The sequence below is a fragment of the Pithys albifrons genome, chromosome 3, assembly GCF_047495875.1.
Source record: "Pithys albifrons albifrons isolate INPA30051 chromosome 3, PitAlb_v1, whole genome shotgun sequence".
Lineage (NCBI taxonomy): Eukaryota > Metazoa > Chordata > Aves > Passeriformes > Thamnophilidae > Pithys > Pithys albifrons.
In genome coordinates this window covers 83,913,680-83,938,462 of record NC_092460.1, presented here as the reverse complement: position 1 = coordinate 83,938,462, position 24,783 = coordinate 83,913,680, and positions in this window count along the sequence as shown.

Below are 24,783 nucleotides of genomic sequence, written 5' to 3'. Positions count from 1 at the left end.
ATACAATTGCTTTAATATAATTACCTTGTTACAGTGCATTTCTTTGTTATATTTTTAGATTTTTTTTTGTCTGTTCACCTGTTTGTTAATTTGTCACAATAAATAATTCATTTTATATAAATATTTCCATTTTGCCATCATTAAACCCTTAGAGACAAAGTGATTTAATCACATCCCTATAATTCCTTAAATCTAAATAATTGACATAGTCTGAGGCTAAGATTGGATTCAGCTGCACATAAATCCTTCTTTGAGAAGGAATTTAGAAGGCAAGAGAGTCCTTTCTGCACCTCATGACTAAGCAGCAAGGCTTTAAATAACTTTGTGTAAGCCTTCCACTCTCCCATGACACAAGCGCACCACTAACATGTCCCTAAGTCCACATCTGCACATCTGTTAAATACGTCCAGAGATAGTGATTCCACCACTTCCCTGGACAGCCCTTCCAATGCTTGATAATCTTTTCCATGAAGAAATTTTTTCAAATAGCTAATATAAGCCTCCCCTGGTGCAACTTGTCACCCCTTACTCTTGTCCTGTTACTTGTTAATTGACTCACTCTCTAGACCCTTCAAAAGCTCCACTACCCTTCTCTGGACACATTCCAGCATCTCAATATCTTTCTTGTAGTGAGGGGCCCAGAACTGGACAAAGTACTTGAGGAGAGCTCTCACCAGTGCCAAGTACAGGAGGATAATCACTTCCCTAGTCCTGCTGGGCACACTGTTTCTGATCCAAGCCAGGATGCCATTGGCCTTCTTGGCTACCTGGGAACGCTGCTGGTTCATGTTCATTCAGCTGTTGACCAACACCCTCAGGTCCCTTTTCACTGGGTCACTGTTCAACCACTCTGTCCCAGGTCTGTAGCACTGCATGGGGCTATTGTGACCCAAGTGATGGACCTGGCACTTCACCTTGTTGAACCTCACACTTTTGTCCTCAGCCCATCAATTCAGCCTGTCCAGATCCCTCTGTAGAGCCTTCTTACCCTCCAGCAGATCAACACTCCCACATAACTTGATGTCATCTGTGACTGCAGGGTGCACTTGATCCCCTAGTCTAGATCATTGATAAAGATATCAAATAGAATCAGCCCTAAAATTGAGCCCTGGGGAACACCACTTGTGACCAGGTGCCAACTGGATTTTGTGAGTTTTAACAACAGCTGATGCAAACCAAACAACAAAAAAGGTTTCTTGGCACTTTCATATATAAAGTGACAAGAATGTCTATATAAATACCACTTATCTAGTGGCTACACTCAAATATATTTAATTCTCTGTACTAGAAAAATATTTCTACTGTAATCATGTGTAAAAATTCATATTGAAAATAAGCATTCACCCAGGAAAAATGGGCAATTGTATGTTGATAACTTATGTGAAGTCTATAGGACTTTTCTAAAGTACTAGAAGTGGTTCATAGCCACTCTATTTCTAATGTTAATGAAATGATATGTAAAGTGTAATCATTTGTCTACTTATCATTGTCAAATAGTGTGTAATTTGTTGTAAAGACAGAAAGGAAGGTGAGGGAGCCATGTTTTGGTAGGTAATATTAAAGTACAGAATTACAATCCATTACATTCCATTAACAGTGAACAACCTTATTCATAATAGAGTGTTAAGTGCCAATTATTATAAGCCCTCTGCTCATTAATTGACATATGTTAGCAAGCTTTTTTAAAAGAGATGGAGATTAATTTAGATTGGCACACTCATTCTTTCTCAGGATTGAATGTGTGCTATGAAAACCTACTACCACTAAAAAAATTTAGTTCCCAGTGGTGTTTATTAAAACTCATTGTAAATTGCTGTAGTAAACGTATACTGGCATTTGCCATGGGGGCAAAAATGTGTAAATATGGATAAAAAATTATCTTCCAAAGTGTGCTCACTTGGGGATAGGTCTCTTCCTCCATATTGCTATCCTAGGTAGAATTACTAGACCTTCTTTTTCTCTTTCAGTCATGAGCTCAGGTTCCCCACTTCAACAAGTCAGCTTTTATCTCAAAAAACTTCTAATCCAAGGTTGAATTAACCGTACAGCTTTATCTATGTACTGTAGTTCTCTTTTGAGATAGAAACCTTCCTTGTGCTGTTCCATTCTGTTTGCCTCTGAACAGCCCAAATTTTATTGAAGTTTAAAAGTTCTGCTTTAAATATTTGAAGAAACATTCTCAAGTTTTTTTTCTGCCTGAAGTATACTGTTTACTTTAGAAATTCACCACAATATAATCAACCAATCAAATGAATGAAAAAAAAAAAGTAAAGTTAAGGATAATATCCTGTTATCTTTCTCCCTCTAATTTTTCATTAGGCCTTCAGAGGAAATAGTAGCTGAAGGAGTTGATAGATGTTATTGCTAAGCCACTCTCCATCACCTTTGAAAAGCAGTGCAGAACAGGAGAGGTGCTGGACGATTGAAGGAAAGCCAATGTCACTCTAGTCTTCAAAAAGGGTGAACAGGAGAACCCAGGGAACTACAGGTCAGCATCACCTAAATCCCTGGAAAGGTCATGGAACAACTCATTCTTGATGTTCTCTCTAAGCATATGGACAAAAAAGGTGGTTTTCAGGAATAGTTAGCATGAATTCACTAAGAACTTTTGCTTGACCAGTCTGAGAGCCTTCTATGCTGGCATGACTGCCAGCATAGATGAGGGCAGAGCAGTGGGTGTTGTTTATCTTGACTTCAGCAAGGCCTTTGTCTCTGTCTCCTGTAGGATCCTAACACATAAGATCAAGTGCAGGTTAGATGAGTGGACAGTGAGGTGGTTTGAAAACAGTTTGTATGGCAGAGTTCAGAGGGTTGTTATCATTGGTGCAGAGTCTAGTTGGAGGCCTGTAGCCAGTGGTGTTCCCCAGGGTCAGTAGCAGTGAGCAGCACACACCCTCAGTTAGTTTACTGATGATACAAAAGTGGGAGGAGTGACTGATACACCAGAAGGTTGTGCTGCCTCAATGAGACCTGGACAAACTGGAGAGATGGGTGGAGAGGAACCAGAGAAAGTTCAGTAAGAGCAACTACAGGATCCTGAACCCATGGAAGAATAACTCCACACACTAGTGCAGGCTGGTGCAGCAGCTCTGTGAAGAAGGACCTGGGAGTCCTGGTGGACAACAGTTAACCATAAGCCAGCAGTGTGCCCTTTTGACAAAGAAAGCCAGTGGTATCCTGGGATGCATTAGGAAAAGTGTGGCCAACAGGTTAAGAAAGATGATCCTGCCTGTTGACTATGCCCTGGGAAGGCCACATCTGGAGTAGTGTCCAGTTCCAGGCTCCTCAATGCAAGAAAGACAAGGAACTACTGTAGAGAGTACTGTGAAGTCCTATCAAGAGGCTTAGGGAACTGGATCATGTCTCTTGTGAGATAAGCTGAGGGAGATGGAACTGTTTAGCCTGGAGAAGAGAGACAGGAGAGGGTATCTTATAAAGGCACACAGGTATTATTAGTGTGGACATCAAGAGGATGAGGTCAGACTCTTCAGTAGTTCTCAGTGACAGAACGAGGGGGCAACAGGCACAAATTTGAAAACAGGAATTTCCATCAGAATATAAGGAAAAACTTATTTCCTTTGAGGGTGACAAAGCACTGGGACAGGCTGCCCAGAAAGGTTGTGGAGTCTCCTTCTCTGGAGATATTTAAAACTTCCTGAACAAAGATCTTGTGCAATCTGTTCTAGTGAACCTGTTTTAGCAGGGTGGATTAGAGTAAATGCTCTGCACATATCCCTTCCATCTCGAACTACTGTCTCATTCTATGATTCATTCCCTGGAGAGAACCTACCAGATATAAAGCTGGTCTGCTTACATGAAAAATGATAAGATCTGGATATTTCTACAAAAAGTTATTGGATTAAATAGAAACTAATTTCTTCAGAAAAATTCTGTGAAATTTTCATGTGAGTTGTGAAAATGGCTGCTGTTCATCCTAATTGTTAATAATGATTTTATTAATACAGATGTCAACAAATATAGTTTGGAAAATGAACTTATACCAGAATTTACTCAAATGTATCTAATTAACAGTAGTATTTTTGCTTCTTCGTACTAAAAAAAGAAGCTTAATTAGTAGCAGAGTCAACAAAATCACTGTTTACATGACAGTGATTTTAGTTTTCTGTTGCTTCTTCTTTCTAATAAACATTAGCATACATCAATTTTTTTGAAGCTCTCACATACTCATCAAGATTTCAAGCTGTATTTACTATTTTGTATCCCTTGTCTTCTGTTCTTCTATCTAGACATGACCCCGAAAAAATGTCAAACTCTTTATGTAGCTTGACATTCTGTGTTAAGCAGAAAAAAATTTAGGTATTGGACTGTAGAAATTATTATTATTATTACTAACAATATTTTAAGTATAGGGCACACTTACTACCACTATTCACTTTGACACAAAATGTTTTTTTAATGGGAAAGTACAGATGAAAAGTTCTAGAGGGAGCTCCCTCACGTATCTCTTGACATTTTATGGAGTCAAGGGCAGGTTTTGACACTTAACAATTATATATCTAGGGGGACAATTTCAGTTTTGCATAAGAACATTGTGACCTCCCTCAGGCTTATTCCTCATCTGTGTGCAAGTCACAAATACTGTAGCTACGATTAATTTTACTATATGGATACTGATTCCGTAACATGGCTTTAAACTATTTATAACAGTTTACCTAGCCAGTGGTCATGGTAAATTAAGTCACAAAAAAGTAATTAGCCTCTCTTATGCTACATAACATAAAAATTCAGTAGTTGATGCTATTATTTTATTCTAAACTCACGTTCATTTTTTTACAGAGTGATCATAGACACAGCTGTACAAAACACAGAGACCAAGACTTCAAGCATATACCCTGAAGCAATAACACTTAGTCCCTGAGGTTATTAGAAACTCTTTAAGTAGACGTAAAACAAAGGTGAAAATTCATCAGCTGAGATTAGCTTTTTCTTGTTAACTAACAGCTATTATGCATGACACTCTGAGATTCATACTCCAGTGTGTTAGTGTACATAAAATAAAGGCAGATTGCATGGTTGAAGCTAAGTTCAAGTAGACCAAAGATTTCTGTGGAGAAGTTTGAATGTGTTTGGTGCTTTATTTTTATGTCAAGAAATTCTAAAATAGGAAAAAATGGGAATTTTTTGTGAGGAAAGAAAAGCAACCAAATTCTGAATTATCAAAATATTATAACCTTTAATGGAAGAATATTACAATCAGTTCAAACAAACCAGACCAGGGAGTAAGCTATTTGAGATATATCAGAAATGGATGGGGGCCTGCAAGAGAAAGAATTGAGTCCTATAGATTGAATCTTACAGACTTAGATAATTTCTAAGAAATAAATGTGTAGGAATTTGGGAGGAGAACTGAAATTAAGTAATAAAATTAACTCAGAGCAACCTAGGAAAGCAATTGACTTTTCTATGAAAAATCATTCATGTCTTGCTAATTCCAAGATTTTATGCATTAGCATGAAAGCATAAAGTCTTTCCTCCTACTCAGTAAATGTAAATCAAATAAGTAGTTCACTGGAAGAAAAAAAAAAGCAAGTGAAAAGGAGCAATTTTCTGAAGCCCTAAGTTTGTGAATATTTTGAACATATTTTATTTTATATTATAAAAATTGAACTCTTCATTTTTGTCCTAGGAAAAATTGCACGGTATTTGAAATGGAATTAGGCACATGATAGCATATCTATTATGAGTCTCAAGAAGCTGAGGCATTATTGTAAGGATCAAAGCAGATAAAAAATCCAATATAATTTAAATACAGAGGAATTAAAATATCAAGAAAAGAAAATATTCAGAAGTCATGAAAAGTTAGACAGGAAAACAGGTGCATATCAAATCAGATGATTAATAATGTACCTGATGTGCAAATACTCATCACTGCTTCTGATAAGTGCAATTTAAGTCCTTGAGGGTGGAATAATGTTTATTCAAATGAAAGTCCATTAATCTTCTGTTGACATCAAGTACGTCAATGTTTGAATATAAGTTTTCTGATGTATGTGTATTCCTATGATATACTAGAAATATATAACTTTGAATCAAAGTGCTAAATACAGTGATTTGGTTTGAAGGTGGTTGTATAAACTGTTTTGTGTGTGTATTTGTGTATCTACAGTTTTCTGTCTAAGAACCTGAGAGTTAAGGTTGTAGTTTGGAATGATAATGTAAATTCCCTCCCTGTCACTAACTCCCATGCCATTAGTTAACAAAAGTAGTTAACTGCTTGATCATTTGGGTGGGGGGCAGACTGGGTGACAAGGAACAGGTTTGCACTGTCTCTTTTGTTCTTGGGGACATCACACAGCTCTGGGGGAGGTTGGAGCTGCATGTGCTGGCTGTCGGACAGAAACGTTTTTGGAGAGAAACCTTTTTCTCCAGCTCCTCACTGCTTCTGTGGAGTAAGCTATTTTCTTCTTGCCATTGCTGCGTCTCCTGGTTTTTCGGCATTGGGGCTCCGGTTGCTACTCCGGTCTCCCTGCCACGGCAGCGACCCTGGAGAGAGAAATCACAGCTGCTCTCTGGGACACGCTGCGGCTTTCCACTTACTGGTTTTTTTTTTCCTTCTTCATTTGGGACAAGGAACATAGAGGGAGAGACACAATTCATCTGAGTGCTCACCACCCATCTCTGTCTCACTGGAGAGGGACTGGGAGCTCACCCTGCAGCCAGCTGGGGTGTGACACTGACACTGCCCATAAGTATAACTTTTCTCTAGGAGGAAACCTGCCGGTTTTGGGGATTGTTAGTTTGTATTATTTTTTTTCTTGTGGTGTTGAGGAAGTAGTTTGCTCTGGTCTGTTTAAAGTTATATCTATACCTATATATATATAGCAGTTAAGAACAGTTATCCTTCTTATATCCATTTTCTGATTAAAGATCTTTTTCTTAAGTTTGACAAAGAGTGACGTGATTATTGTTCAGGAATCCCCTCCTCCGCTTGTGGGTAAACATTTTGGTTTTTCCCCGCAAACTAAGACAGCTAACTATTAAAAATAAATTTAAATAAAGAAATAAATATACAAGTATGTAAAGAAATAGGAGGGAAAAGGGCTTTGGGAGCTTTTCTGGGCTGTAATTCTTCTAAACATCTATTCTAAAAAGTCCAGTTGCATTGCTCATATTGTGTCCTCTAAAAGGCCTACTGAAGACAAGACCCCAGATGAAATTATGCATAATACCATGCGTAATATATTATTATACTATTTCCTTTTCCAGATCGTCTCATAAAGCAGAAATAAATTTTCAAGAGAGAATCATAGAATCATTTAGGTCAAAAAAGACCTCCAAGGTCATTAAGTCCAACAGTTAAATGCAAAAGTACTACCTTTACTAAGCTGAAGTGTCATGGCTGTAATAATCTGAGAACATTAATAAGCAAGTCAATATTTCTTTTTAGGTTTGATGGTTTTAATAAAGCACTGGTTGTGCAACTAATAAAATATATTAATTCTTCCTAAAGAATTCTTCATTGCTTATTTTTCTAAATTCATATAAGCATAAGTGTTCACAAATGTCCTCCTTTGCTGCAGTCAGTCCTTCAGACAGAATGGCAACAGGCACCTTGAGGTATGGGACAAGCTAAGAGAACAGAGATGACGGATGAGTCTGAGTAGCTGAGGTGGCAGGATGCATTAGCATTTCTCAGTTGTGACTATGAGTCAGCAGAAAACCTGAAACTACCATATGGGCATTTAAAAAAACATCTTCTCAGTTATGTTAGTAAGCCTGAATGTTTACAACATCAGGACTTCAGATGAATGCCTGAGGCACACAAAAATTAGGATAAGAACATTTTTAAAGTAATTACATAAATAGAAACTGGTGGGCAATCTAACTTTTACAGTTCTGAAGTCTCTCATTTTATAGCATGAATAATGTATATAGAAAGTTTTTAAATTTAATTTTTCTGAAAATATTTTTTTGAAAATTTCCCCTGGAACCTGACGTTTATCTTTTAGACCCTCACTGACAGGATAATTAATTGAAAAACTCTGAGCACAAGCTTATAGTTATGCCAAAACCATCACTGAAACTAGTACTTTTTCATTAAATTTCTTATTATTTAAATGTATGTATGGTAGTAAATGAAAGAGCATAAATTACAACTCCATCCCTAGACAATACCATCTGCTGCCTTCCTGTAGTTCTTTCCATGTCTAACACTTCTGTGAACATCCTCAATGAAGCACACAACACAGCCAGTAGTCACTCTTGCCTGTGAACAGCTGAGGTGGGAAAGGAATATTTTTTAGATTGAGGAGAAATCTCTACAGGGACAGGATGATGGATTTTACTCGGTTTCGTTTGGGACTCATCTATTTCTTAGTTTCTTTCTTGCTAAAAGTAAAGATGCTGCAATATTTTTTGAGGGGAAAAAACACGTGTTTATTATGGAAAAGCTTTTGAGCACCATAATGTTTCTTTTTCTAAAAACAGAATCCTGAATCAGAGCTCAATTCCATACGTTTAAAAAAGAAAAAAAAAACCCAAAAACAAAAAAACCCCAACAAAAAAACAAACTTAAAAAACTTAAAACTATCCAGTAACATTAAAAAAAAAAAAAAAGAAAAACTAAAATCACATTACAACATTTAGTTCAGCTCCATAATTTCTCACACAATGCTAGTTACTTACCAGTGATGTTCAACATTTTTTTCAGGAATTATTTTCATTTTATGCAGATTTTTTAGATGTTTTATATCAATGTTTCACTTCTTGTGTCTAAAAACTTGAAGAGAGGAAAGAAATGCAAAAAAGTGTGAGATACCATAAACATAGATAGAAATGATGCCTGACTAATGCTGCTATAGATGTAACATTTACTGCACAGCTATGTCATGTTATAGTTAGGTTGTATTTTTTAAAGATGGGCAACAACAGCGTCATACAAACAATAGCGTGTCTGAGAATAGAATATTATTGCAAATACATGTTTATTTTCTGGTAATTATTCACAATAAATGTGATCTATGATTAGTAAACTGATCTTATAAGCTTTGATGATTTATAGCCAAACAATCCATCAGCTAAGAAAGTGACTCCTAAAATTTCATAGACTTTCACTGGCATTCATGTTTTGCATCTTTTCTTGTTCTCTCTTCCCCTGCTCCCCCCCCCCCCTTCCCCCCCAGGGAAATAAGGAGACAGGGGTTTTCTGATGAAATGTACAACAGACCTTTGCTGCTGTGGAAAAGGGAACTGCTGGTCTGAGATGCACCTTAGCATGTGGCTAATCACCATAGCAGAGGAAAGGTGACCACTGAAGTCAAGATAAACCTTGGTGTAGCATTTACTAGTACAAATGTATTTGGTGTCACATAGATATGGACTAATTGAAATATTGGTTAAACTTAAGTTATAGATAGTGGAATATCTATGGACTACAATGGCTGAACTAATGCAGTGCTGAACTAACATAGTAGGTAGAATATATTAAAACAGTGGGATAATGATGTGGTTATGTCAGATGCAGAAGGAAGAAATGGTCATTTCTGATTAGTTTTGAAGACCTGACTTCCCAGATGATCATTCTCAGGAAGAAGATATGATGACCAATGACACAGCAATCAGTTATCTCTGAATTGACAAATAAATTCAGCAAAGTAACTATCAGACTTCAAAACTGAGGAAATAAAGAACACAGTAACGTGATCAGTCTTTTAAAGGGATAATTGGCAGCTTAAAAGACTGTTCTGAAATTTTTGATGTCAGGAGGACCAGCACAGCAGATATCAGTGGCTGATAGTCAACTGCTTTGGAGGACATTTTCCACGTCACCTTCATAGTCCAGCAGATGCTGCTGGTTCACCTGTACCATGGATGTGAACTCCAAGGTCCAAGATAGGAGACTTGTTAACTTAAGTTTGTTGAGAGAACTCAGGGATTTGGGACTGAGGGTGACTACCCTGTCCACAACACTATTCTTCTGATGTTTTAATGATAACATGATTTTGAGTTTGTAGCATTTATACGATTGCACTGACATAATCTAATTACTTATTTTATAAAATCAATATGAGCATATTTTCTATTGCCATTTATTAATTATCTTATTGTCAATTATTAGGTGCTGTTTTGTCAGCAAGTTGAATGTTATTGAAGTTGTACTTACATGCTTGTACTTATTGCTGTTTGTGCTGGAATTCACATAATTTTGCAAGCTGCAAAAGCTATTAAATATCATACATACTTCCTCACACAATTAATCTCTTTCCTTGATGGACAAAAGCTCTGCACACTGCCAAAGACTGTCCTGCTAAAAGCTTGCCCATTAAATTGCACTTCCTCTCCTCACAGTTCTTCATTCAGACTGTCTTGCTTGTTGCCTTCTGACCTTCACTTGTTTCTTTCCATCAATGCTCAAATCCTTTCTAATAAAGGCTTCATTTCTGGGCTCTATATCTAATCTTGCGTCTTCTTTTACAAAATGTTAATCCTTTTATTTGCAGAGACCATCTAAAGTCTGTGACAATATTATAGTTTCACATGTTATACCCATGCATAGTTACTTGGCCTTTCCACACATCTCTATTTTCCCTTGACTTCTAATCATAGATTCATGAACATCTCTCCTGAAAATAGATACCAGAATACTGCTTTGGTTTTGTAAGTCAAATTTACACCATGCTATGTGTTTTCTTTAAAAACGGACCTCCTGTGCCCTTTCTAATCTCTAGTCATCTAGCTGTAAAAATATCTTTTATCATGGTTTAATTCGAATAGGATAGTTTGCAACCTCATCTCCTCTGTCTGATTTCTCCTGCTGCCTGGACACAAATGTAGGCTTTTCAACTGGTTGGTGAAGAGGAACAAACCTTTTGCTGCTGCTTATAATTCTGAGACATAGAGAGACAATGATTCATGAATATCTGCTGAGACCTGGCCAGAACATGCTCAGTTCAGAGGGAGTCCTTAGGGAATGGAGTTCAGAAATTAGGATTTTCAATTGAATATGTATGCATTGAAAACATTTTAAAATATGTGTAATTTGGCTATACCGTGTTTTAGTTTTGATGGTTTGTTTTTTTGGTGGGGTTTCTTTGTTTGTTTGGTTGGGGTTTTTTTAGAAACATGGCAAAAGTCCATGTTTCTTGACAAATTTCATCTCTGCAATTGAGAGCACAGGGCAGCAGGTCTTAAGAAGTTTCTACATTTTTTAACATGAATGAAAACTCAGATATCCACTGTCAGTATGTTTCAGAGAAATATTTGTGCTTGGGTTTGGGTTTTTGTTTTGGTTTGTTTGATGGTTTTTTGGTTTTTTGTTGTTTTTTTTTACCAGCCATACATATTTAGAAACTGAATGCTTTTGTGACTACAATTAAGCTAATTTTGGATAAGCCATTACTCAGGTAGAAAAAGGGTGTTATCCTTAGAAACATAAGAAAACCTTATAGTAAGTAATGCTATCATCCCTAATTGTTGCAATTAGTACAGTATTTAATTTAGCTGTTTTTAAAAGAGTTGTGTGGTTTAATAAAATCACATTTAAAGAACATCTTATATAACATCTTTCTTGCCTCTTGTAACATTTTATGTACTAATATACTGGTCTTAATTTGATCTGAATTTCTAAAGCATGTGGCAATATTTCCACATAATATGCTTTGGCCATAAGTGCTGGTGAAGATGGGGTTTTTAATCAGTGTGAGTTTCTACGCAGAGAACTGTTCTTTTCTTTGTTTCACATCAGAATGTTTTGTCTGCACATTGCAAACACAATGACTAACTTTCCCAGCAAGTAGTAGTATCATGTTTTAGCAAGATCACAACTGTGTTTGGCAGATAGAAATCATGTTAGAAATTGGTATCACTGCCATGGTATCTAATGTTCATTAAGAGATCTCAAGATATTTTTATAACGGTAAACTCATTTTTCTGGCAAAAATCTAGTCTGGGTAAGTTGATTCTGTATGAAACATCCCTATACTTCTCTCTGGAGAGGTTATCAATTACTTCCCTTCTTAGCAGTCTTTTTTTGTTGTTTGTTGTTTCCTGGGGTATTTTCAGAAGTTTTGTTATAGAGGATATGCTATTCCTCAGTTCCACATCACACAGAAAGAACAACTATGAAAGAATAAAAAGTTAAAAACAAAAAAAAAAGAATGAAAGTGAAAGTTGCTTTCATGAAAACTAATGAAATAAAGGGACACACAGATATAGTAAACCTCTGTGGTGTATACCTATAGAAAGAAAAGAAAAACTATTAGAACTAGAACAATAGGTCATTTGTGGGATGACATTTTAAGGTATCTTCTTAGTACTACTCAGCCAGTTTCCAAAAGTCTGTTGCAGGTATGATTGAACTGATGCGGGGTCATGCTAAGGACAGCTACTAACTCTTCACTCTCCCATGAATGAAGTTTGGAAATAAATATTTTTTATTTTAATTTTAGGAAAAAAACAACTTTGAGGACCTTCAATGAACATAATAATATCACCAAAATCAGGCTGTGCATATTGATGCTATAATTAATATTTTTCTGTTATTTTGTTATCACAGTCTAAGTTATCAAAGAACTTCTAAAACTTAAATAGGGAAATATAAGAGGAATCACTAGAATATATTTGTCTACATATATGTATTTGCGTGAGTACATAAATCAAGGAAATATGCTAAGACAGATGCACAAATACTTTTCATAGGCAAAATACCCCATTCATACATGTTTATACATCAAAAATTATCACAGACTCATTTACGCTTAACCCAATTTGGAATACTCTCATACTCTGACAAAGTATCAAATAAATTAAAATAGAGTAGGATATATCTGACAGAACTGACTTTGCTATCTGTTTCAGTTTTTAAGATTTTTTAAGCAAAATTGTCTTAAAAATGATTGTATACATGCCTTGTGGTGGTTGATGATTGTTATGGTTATTATGTGAATTATTGGCTGATACTTTTCTGTGTCTGTTCCTGTGTGAATACTCACTAATGGAAATCAGTATTTCATCTCTTGAAAGCTACCAAGAATGTAAACTTTAATATTGTTTCCATTCAATTAGCTGAGAATCCCATAGTAGATAAAACCTGTAAATTATAATCATGACACAGAGAAGTAGCCCCTGAAAATTAATACTTTCTAAGACTTATTGCTAAGCAGAACCACAGTTGGCTTAATGTGAAGGAAGGAAGGACATTGAAAATTTATCAAGTCCCAGCCAAGCATCCAAGTTGCAAATGTAAACAGAAGCAGGAACTGAAAACAGATTACAGTAGAAAAACTGTACTTACAATTCAAGAACATACTTCACCAGAAGTGGAAATTTAACTTGAAAGCTCTTAACTTTGGTGAAAAGGAAGAAGTAGTGTACAATTATTTTGCTGAGAATTTAGATACTTTGCCCATTTTCTGCATTTTCCCACATATGTTAACTTGCTTTTTGAGTTAGCACACTACAGCTTTCAACTGATGTGCACACTTAATGAGTGGAGAGTTTCTGTTAACTTTCTGACATACTGTAAATATTTTTAGTGACTGTAGGCTGTCTGAACACTTGCCAAAAACTGATGAAAGTGAAATGTTTTCACATGCTGCCACACAGAAAGTGTTCTTGTCAGTTCTTCCCTGTCTGACATTTGATTCTGTCTCATCCTTGACAGAAACAACTGTCTCTAGGTTTATACTATGCTACCTGCTGTATATCTCTTTATTAGCATTTTCTAAATGAACTAGGCTATTAACAGAGAAGGAGCAGTCACTGCCAAACAATCTTCTAGTTACAATAATTATGTGGAACATCATGGAATGGTTATTGATCTCCATTTTATTTGTGTGACCAATCAATAAATATCTGTGATGAAGAAGTCTCAGAGAAGATAGGTGTGGTGGATTAAGCTTTGTTGGCTACCAGATGCCCACCAAGCCACTCTACCACTCCCCCTGCTCAACATGACAGGAGGAGAAAATGTGAAGGAAATGCCCATGGTTTGAGATAAAGATAGGAAGATCACTCAGCAATTACCATCATAACTACCACATAAGACAGAGAAATGTTTTTCCATTAAAAACAGAGCAAGATGGTGAGGGGGAAAAAGTCCTAAAATCTTCCCTCCACTCTTCTTTCTTCCCAGGTTCAATTTCACTCCTTTGTTCATGATTCTTCTGTCTCATCCCTCTGAGTGGCATGGGGAGATGGGGAGTGGGGATTGAAGTTTTTTCATAATACTTTGTTTCTGCCACTCCACCTTCCTTACACTTGCCCACTGCTCCAGTGTGTGGTCCCTCATGAGGATTAGAGCCTTACATAAACTAATTCTTCCCCCTGGCAACAGTTTTTCCATAACTGCTCCTTTTCATGGAGTACAGTCCATGAGAAACACTGCTACAGCATAGGTCCCCCATGGGCTGCAGATCCTGTCAGCAATCTGCTTCTGCATTGGGTCTCCACAGCCTGTTGCTTCCCTCAGAGTATCTCCCTCCACCTGCTGTGACTTGGGTCCTCCACAGGCTGCAGAATGGATCTCTGCTCCCCTGTGGACCTCCATTTTTTTTATGACTCACTAAATGCATCTGCTATACAGCACTTTTCACCCTTTCTTAGGTATGTTATCACAGAAGCATCACCAGTTTGTCTGACGGACTCAGCTGTGTCATGTGGTGGGAGTATTGGAGCCATCTGGAAATGGCTATGTCCCTCATGGGCCAGGCCTGGTGTCTCCTCACAGCTTCACTGCCAGAACGTGGACACATAAACCAACAATACAGCAAGGATAATGTGCTCATGAGCTTCAAAAAAGAATATAGTGAGCACAGCTATTGCAAAGGAAACATAAACATAAAGGTCACCAGAGAGAAGCCTTTACTTTAGGTAAATGACTGTATCTGTTGACTGTGTCAAACAGTTATGTAAACGGCCTTCCCTAAAATAGCTAATAGAAAATATTATATTCCCCAGCCAGTCAGATCTGCATGGGTGTGTGAACATGCAGCTCTCATAAAAATTGACAGACACCAACAAAAAAAAAAATTATGCCTGAAGAGAGCAATGGGCTTGAGCTGGCTTTAACTCATGTGTTCCTTCCTGGAAACTGAGGACACCCAGCATTGTCATGGTGACCTTACAGAGACCAGTAAGAGGAATCATGCCTGTGTTGTGATCCAACTGTACATTGCAATTTTTATACCATGTTTGTGTTGTGATTTCACTGTATCATTGTATTTTTCTGCAAATTCAAAGTCCCATGTAACATAAAATATCCAGAGATGAGTAAATTTGATATTAAACATTGACCTCTTTGTTTGAAATATCTAAAAGAACCTGGACAAACAGTACCGAATTCCGAAAGTTTGCAATATTTTATAGATAACAAATAAATATAAAAATCTTGACAAAAGAGCTAAAACACTATCTCTAACAAAACCAATTATTGTATTTGAAATGATCGAGAGATGGGAAAAGGGAGAAAAATAGATTGACTATAACTACTCTGGCTTCTCCATTATAATAAAATCATTACATAACTCTTCAAAGTTTGAATTTGAACTTTAGTTAAGGAGAATGAATAATTCCTTTTATGTCCAGATACAGTTTGACCAGCTTACAGAATGTTATTAGTATGGTGTTTCATATCTTCAGTCACTGGACTGCATTATGCACCTCTGCATATGACACCTATAGTTTTTTCAAAAAATTACTAAGAAAATATTTCCTGACAATATCTCGCAGTTTATTTCTTATAGCTAACAGTGGTATATTTTATGAAATATTAAAATAATTAAATACTTGTGTTTTTATGAAAATGTTTATGTTAATATTAATAATATGTAACATTTTGTTTTCTGTAACTCATACTTTCAGAATGGACTGGCAATCCCTTATTTGAAAAAGAAAGATGGTGTTGCTTAAAACCTTTATTTTGAAAGAACATCCTGTTTATCATTTAGTGTTTAGCTTTGTTAAGCTGTGTCATATCAGATTAAAAGCAAGTATCAAAAAATGAATAGTGAAAGCTCCAGTCTGTCAAACAGCCAATATATGATGCCAGTCACAATCAAGACAACCTGTGAATCTTGGACACATCTCTCCTAATCACAGAACAATTTGGTCTGGAGTCTTGTGAGAATGAATGTGTCCTTCATCCAGGTGAAGTATCAAATCCATGGATACTTTATGGGCTGTAAACAGCTAATGAATTATTTAAAAAAAAAAAAGAACTACAGAAAGCCTCCCTTACTTCTCATGGTGCTTTCACAAATAAGCCCTTTGCTTTTTAGTAATTCAAGGGAAAGACTTTCCTTCATTGTACCCCTGTGGTAACATACAGTGTGTTGAGGGAAAGTTTAATTAGATTTGACATTTTAATTGAGGAATGATAAATGCCCTTCACCAGATTTTGTGGAAACTGTTCACAGGTGACTGCTTACATGATAGATTTTGTGCATGATAGCCTCAAGGCATGCTTTGAAACTCTTTTTGGCTACAACTAAGAGAATGCGAAATATTTTTTCTTCATTTTGCCACTTCTCACTCTGTTGTGAATGTTAGATACTCTTTGGCCTTATGTTCATTATTGATCACACAGTTATTTGTAATGCCAAAGATATTTATTAGTATGTCTGTAAACGTTTATAAAGTTCAGATTTGAAAACAAAAAAATCTAAATAGTATGTAAGAGTTAATAGGAATATGATTATATATATATAACGGGGGAGGAGGATGTTTATTTTTAATTGAAGGCAAATTTCCACTGCACGTTCCTACTACAACTGCACTATTAATAGTTCTGTGTCTGTTTTGCCAAACAAATGGAGGCAGATCACTTCTCTTCCAGATCAAAATGCCTCTGAGTGACGAAGACCTATGTTCCCAAAACCTGCATGTACTCTGTGAATAGAGGCAAAATTTCTACAGGCCGGCAGATCAATTCCTGAGAGGCTTTGCTATATATTCTCCCACACAGAACAATTAGTATTTTCCAACCACAATTGCAATTAGCATATTCTGAGTCATCTGGAACTAGTAAGTATCTTAGAGTTGCCTCAGTCTTCTGCCTCTTTAAGTGTGTATCTGATGCTGAAAATGGTAGTTCAAAAGTTATCACTAATGGATTAGGGAGTTAAATTAATTAATTACCAAAATTTCTGTGCTATTCACCGAAGGAACAGATAAGTATATCTATATAGACCTAGTCATGAACAGTTAGGGTTATCTGTAGTTTCTGATTTAATTCAGCTTGCAGTAGATTCTCAGTTTTAATCTCAAGATATGAAATTCATCATATGTAAATTGATTCTATTTATTAGACATTAGAACTGCAACTACATTGTAAAAGACTTCTATACTCAACAAAATATTTCCAGTTCTGTTGAATGGTTAAGTAGCCTACTAGCTGATGAAAAAAATTATTTGCTTAAGACTGACAATGGCAATTAACCTGTTTAACAGCAAAGTAAGCTGACATATATTTGAAGAAAAAGAAGGGCTTTGTATGAGCAATCACATGCATACCTATAGTTTTCTGAAATGTAGAATATTTAGGCACAGCAAAAAGTGACAGATAAAATGTTTGAGGTAAATAATTTTGCTACAACTGACATCCTGCCAAAATTACATATAAATTATCGCAATGATAAAACTAGCTGACAAAGCCAGAAATAAACATAATGCTCCTCAAGTGAAGTTATCATATCTTTAATAGTTATATCAAATGTGACTTAAAATTGCAGTGAAAATGTTTAGTCATCACTTTTTGTATATGCTGTCTTCTTTCATCCTTGCCTATGAAAATACAGTAGGAGAAGCCATGGGAAAAGCAAGCAAGCAAACAAACAAACACAAAAAAACCAAAAACCCCAAACTTCTTTAACAGCCTGGAATAGAAATGTTGTGAAAAAAAAAAGTCCTTAGATTTGGAGTCAAAAAAGTACTGATGAATAAAAAAATTCAACATAAAGGACTTGTGAACATCAAAGCCCAGTGATAAAAGGGATGAAAACCTACTATTTAGTCAGCTGAAGTGCTGATTGTGACTGCCCTTCCCCAGTAAAGCTTCTTCTGGGTCACATTGTATGTGGGTTTAGGATTTAAGTCCTGCCAAGGACAGCTGCCTGCATTCCTCTACCTGTTCTGTGGAAATTCCAGTACATCTCCCTGCTTTTGCCTTTCTGTGCAAACCCAAGCCAGCCCATCCTTAAACTGCTCAATAGCAGCAAATCTGCCATAACTTTTCTCTCAAGAAAAAAACCACTGTGATAGAAAGTGCTACCTCATCACCATACAACAGCCTACTCCTGAGATATTCCCAAGAAGGGAGAGACCACAGTTCTAAGCTTCCTTCACCTGAGAGGAATCAGAATTTTCCAACTTACTTTGTCTTGCAAAAATTTTCCTGAAGGAAAATTTGAGAGATATAGAAGTCTGTAGAGCTTTTGTATATCAGACACTAATGATAGAATCATAGAATGGTTTGGGTTGAAAGAGACCCGTTGGTCATGCTGCTTTTGATGCAGCCCAGGATATAATTGACTTTTAGGGCTGTAAATGGACATTGCCGGCTCATGTCCAATTTATTATTCAACAGTATGATGAAGTCCTTCTTCACAGGACTGCTCTCAATCCATTCTTTCCCCATTCTGTGTTGGTACTGGGGATTATCCCAGGCCAGTTGCAAGACCTTGAACTTGGCCTTTTAACTTCATGGCATTTGCCCAGCCTCTAGGTGCTTCTGAGTGGCATCTTTCCCCCAAGAGAATCAACTAGAACACTAAGCTTGGATAACTCTCTGAGGGTGTACTCAATCCCACTAAATCAAAACTTTTTCTTGATGGAAGAGGATGAGACAAGGTGGTACTTAATTTTCCACATATAAATCCATGTGTCCTGATGAGATGCACCAATAAGTATCCGGGGAACTTGCTGGCTCTATGTGACCCTGCTTGAACAGGGGATTGAACGAGATGAATGGCAAAGTTTCTCTCCCTATCTCAGCCCTTTCATGATTCTGAGATTCAGAGCCAAGTTGACAGGGGCTGAAAAGATATAGAAAAGCTATTGTAAAACTTTACCATTTCGATTCTACAGAATTTAAAGGGAAGAGAAAATTGTCCAAGATAGACTATGAGAAGCAGAGATTCAAACAAAACCTGAAAACAGATAAGAAAATTATCCCAAATCAGAATAGCTGAAGATAGAAAAACTGGAGACCAGAAATATATCCTTTTAATATTGTGGTAGGAAATCTAAAACAAAACTGAAATGTTCAAAAAATGTGGAAAAAGCCCTGATTTTCCCATTACTGTCTACAGTAAACATTGTCACAGAGGCACAGGAAGGTCAACATCTAGATTTGAAATTTGCTACAGAGATGATTCATTTATTTTTCCCTTAAGTAATTTGCAAGGGAGATGTGGAGAGATAAATTTGACTTTGAGATAGGAAGCTAGCTCCTTTCATTACAGCTTTGCAGTTTATTCACTTCATAGCTTCATGGGTGATATGCATTATTTTCAAAGACAATATGGTTTTAGATTTTATTTTGCATATCTCCAAACCTCTTGAGCTTTTCATCTTACATTTTCTGCAGAACAGTAACAGGAGTAGAAATATTAATAACAATAACAACAATAATAACAATAATGACAGTAATAATATGTGGGAGAATCCATCTGAAACAAGCCAATGTGTTCTTTATATTTGTTTTTTGCTAAAAAAAAGTAACTATAAAATACAGTATGTTTTCCAAGTCTCTCACAACCATCTCTTAACTGCTTTGCTCATTTTCACATTATCCCACTGTTCCTATTATTATCTAATCCCAGACCTATTTACTTAAAAGAATTTTGAAAACATCTGTTTTCTTCAGTGAATGTGAAACTTCATGATTATTAAGATCCTTCGGCTCTGAGTCATACTGAAGCCCTGTGGTGATTTAAATCTGTGAAAACAAAGTAGAAGTTTGCACTTGGACATCCCTTATAAAACAATGGATAATTTTAAACCACTTTGTTTTTCTGTTTCTTTTTCCTTTTTAATCTTGCATTTCTGATGATTATTGATGGTTCTACTCATAGGTAGATCATAGATCTAGTGAAAGACTAAGATTTTAATATACTTTGGCTTGCTAGCATATTATTTCTGAATGGATGCATAATGTCCTAGACTTTTTGAAGGACATTTCAGATCTGACCAATCGTCTCTAAAGCCATCCTGGGTATGTTGCAGAACTGTATCTTAAACAAGATTAAATTAATTGCTTGTGAGGCAGCAATACTCATATATTTTAAAGTTTTGATACTACAGTAATAGAAACAGAATTTGATCCTTTGCTTGGATTTCATTTGATGCACATAATCAGAGTCATGCAGTAGTCACTTAAACACATTTCTCTACTTCTCAAGAGAAACTGTTACCTTTGTAAAATTTAATAGACCTTCTGTGTGGAGTATGAAAAATATGTAGCGGAACAGAAATAAAACTTTGAAGTACTTACCATTATGATTGAACCTAGAAATATGTTTTCTAAACCTTCTAACTCTTCATTTAAAGTTAATAGGCTCAGAATTTTTATGTTTCACTTTGGTAAGTTTTCCCCTTAACACATACCCTATCTAATGATTTTTAGCCAAATTTTTAATATCAAGACTTTCATTCTCAGTCTGATTATTTGTAGTGAATTTACTCTTTACAGAGCAGTACAACTAAAGCTATTCTTCCTGTTTCTATTTGAGTGTTAAAAAGTTTTCTTCATTTTGCAGGAGTTTTCCTAGCACAGTCTCTCACTACTGTGTCTGTGGACTTTCATATAATACTGTCTATGAAGCAAAACCATTGAAGCAAGCACATAAGTTTCCATTAATCTAATGTTTGTGTTTTCTGTATGTTTTCATGTATTTTGATTCTTTAATGTATTAATCATCAAAGTTTTTAAATGCTTCAGTTAATTTTATGTCACAAATTCAATGTCCTTTTGACATCATTGAAATCCTAATTTTGCAATCAATTAATGAAAATAATAGTTTTCCATTTCAAATATGATTATCTAGAATTCATATTCAGTCATTTTAACACAAAATTATTCCCAGTTGGATTACATATTTTTACTTATTGTTCAAGAAAAATTGATAAGAAAATTGCCTAATTACTCAATTGACATAGAGAGAAAAAAAAGTCCAACTGAATAATAATCAAAAGATGAAAAATCCATAGTGCAAGAATTTTGTTTTGCACTTCAAAACCTTTATAAAGAGAAGTATATGTATGATTATAAATTATTTGCTAGCTTTTATTGTATTATTTATTTACTCCAGTGCTGTCCACTTGGTCTTAGTAGCTGCAGATGGCTGGTACAAATTTTGATACAAATTTTTATTCCAAAATTATAGAACTGTTTTCTTGAATTTATTTTTGTTAAAAGTCCCTGTTCTACTATTTGACTCAAATATTATAACAGTGAAGTTGCAAAACTGATACACAAAATGAAATAAACTTACTTCATCTTATGAAAATAAATCCTGAAAACTTATACTGCCAGGAGATGATATACCTGATTTCCACAGTGAATTTATGAACTATTAGAAAGTAAAATAAACTTGAAAATTAGGTGAAAGTAGTTATTAAGACATTTAAAAGATTAGATGTGAGTTCTAGCCACAATCTTCTCTTCTTTGTGTTGATAAAAGTGCCTTATAAAATAGATATAGTTACTTGGAACTTCTTTAGAATTAATTAAATAAGCCTAATTCAACACAACGAGGCATGAATTTTCTTTGGCCTTTTCAAAGTGAACTTATTTTGCAATGCCTGTTTCTCCACAGACACAGTTCTTAGTGAAAACTTTATGGGGCTAGAACCTCTAGTTGTCAAAACACTTTGACTGCATCTAATTTTAATTTTTACTAAAAGTTTATTCAAAGTCCTCTTTGCCTTTGGTTACAACTTGAGGAATCATGGAAAGAAGGGCAAACTATGTTTAAATTAATACTTTTTATCCATTCCTCTGCAGGAACTTACTAACTACAAGAAGGGCTATAGAACTAATTTTTCACACCGTGACACACAATTCTAAAACCTACACACACCATCCAAACCATCTAACATCACACAGCTATAGTTAAATATTAAGTAATATACATTTCATAAAGTTGCTGGATCCAAACAGTCTTTATGTAACTTATTTTTAATTTTGAAAAAGAGCTCTTTAGATGTATTCCTCCACAGAGTTTTAGCAGGTTTCTTTTCTGGCGTCTGCACGAGCCCAAAGTCTCCAAAGAGATTCCATTCTTATCTCAGCAGCTTGCACCTGCGAGTTTGTCCTTGGTTCACTAGCTTGAAATTGTATATGTTCTCGAACAAACTAATAAATCTAAAATTTGTTTGTGCATACTGTAACCCAGAATATAAACCACTTAGATCTAGATTGTTCCCTTCTTTGGAAAAAATGTGACTGCAAAGTCACATTGACAACTTTCTTCACAATTTTTTCAGTGGGTTTTCATTCACTGAAGTGTTGGATATTATCTCTGTTATCATGCTTGTAAATCTCAATGGAATCCAAGGGAATACCATACACTTGCTTGAAGGTCTTCTGCATCAGTTCTACGTCTGGTTTCTCAGGCACTCCAGCCTGAACAGCAGACCAATAAACTTCAAGAGTTTTAACCATAATTGCCATAATGTGAGTTCTAGAAAAAATAATCCACTATATCCACTCATGGGATTCTGCCATAAACTTCTGGAAAGAAAGAGAGAAGCTTAAGGAAAATGGAAGTAGAGACCTACCTTCTGTGTTCATCAAGTAATATAAACTTGTATGTTACACATTTCTCTTCCAGCATCAGTTTAAGGAATATAAGAATCTGATAAGTCCTGTGTATCATTTGTTGTTAAATTTTATCTTCTTCAGCACTACCCTTTCTTATGTTTTACAATACTTACAAAATTAGATTTAAAAAAAAATCATAAGGTTTGAGGAAATAAGTGATCAACATGCTAAATGTATCTGTTTTGTCATTGGAGGTGCATTAGAATATTGGAAACACCTGCACAGGGCTGGCAAGATACAAGCTAAGACAGGCACCTATATTCTCAACCTCAGCTTTAGGTCCAGGGTGACTATACTAATTTTAGATAAATGATAAATATGTATAAATCATAATAGGTGCTACTATAATGGTATATATAAATTTGTTGCAAGAAATATTTAACAGATACTTTTTAAGTGATGAGGCTTCGGCAATTAGCTCAATGGCATAGAAATCCTACAATAATACTTCAATCAGTTCTATAATTGCAATTTCTTATCAAGATCACTCTTGTCCTCTGTGGAACACAATTTATCAGATAATGTTTAGATTGTGATAATTAATGCTTTCAGCCACAAATATAATTTAATATAAAATATAGAAAAAATTGAACTTTCTGCTCTACAGCATCATTACATCCATGTTGGGGTAAATTCAGTGCTTTGAATCCATTAACTTTTCATTGTGTTGTGTTATCATCCACTGCTAAAGATTAGCTTCTGACACATTTATCAAAGGATGATAAATGAGCTGTCCTTTCAGATGTCTGATTATCTGACCTTTATTCAGTTAAAAGCACAAGGGACTGACAGTGTTAAGTACTTGCTAGTTCAGAATGAAATTGAACCCAGGAAATTAATCTTTGATACTGTCTTCAATAATACAAATTTATTCCATCAATTTATTTTTAAAGAAAACAAAATTTATTGTAAAGCTCTGTAGAAACTGCCTATTTCCACACAAGTTTACTTTAACGAATTCATTATTTCATGAAGAATCCTTAATTATAACAGTTGCTTTTGAGAGAGAACCATTTTATCATTGTCCACTGGATTGTAGACAGTCAGCCAAAAAGCGCACAGGGTTGCAGAATGTTTGCAAGTGTCTAGCAAAAAAGTGTTAACTTCCATCTATTTGCATGACATCCAGTCAGCTTCTGCCATCTGGATGACCACAATTCTCATCGAAAAGTTTAACTAGAGATTAAATCCATCAACTTCAGCTAAATAATTTTAAATATTCACTAAAATTTGTTTGCTATTGCAAAACCAGTGAGCAGTGAATCTTTAATTATGCAAAGCTTAGATACAAATTTTCGATTGCATCAAGCAAGTACAGCATAAAAATCAGTTAAACAACTAAAAATTGTTTTTGACATTCAAAATGAAATAAACTTTGCCAGAAATTAGAACTTCAAGTTTTCAGTTTAATGTGATTTGAGCATATCCAGGGACCTCTGGAAATAAATATTGCTCAGCTAAACTCTGTATTAAGTACTGTCATTGGTGTGAGCCTGATGTAAATTTCTAGGCTAGGAAATGTTTGTACAGCTTCTTGCGAAAAGATTTTGATTTGGTTCAGCCATTTGCCCTGGCTGCTGCTAGTCTCTGAAAGTAAAGAATGACTAGACCGTGGTTATAATCTCCAAAGTATGAGATTAATGCAGATGCATCCTTGGTTTAAAAAGCTTCAAATTAAAATGGAACACATAGTGAGTTATTATGTTTACTATACTGAGAGTTATAGCTGGGTTTTCTTTTCTAGGTAAATTTTGATAATTGTATCCCCCTTCCAAACTGGACGGACATGAATTGTCCATAAACCTGTCCTTATCATCATAACTTACTACTATGAAGAAATCCTTTCAGAGTAGGGCAAGTTCCTCTACTTTCACTGTTGAGAGAGTACACAATAAAGACCAAATCTCTTTAAAAGTATTCAGGTGTGCTGATATTTTTTCAAGGTATTTTTCTTATCTTTGGAATAAACATTAGAACTTTACAAGACATGTAGCTAATACACA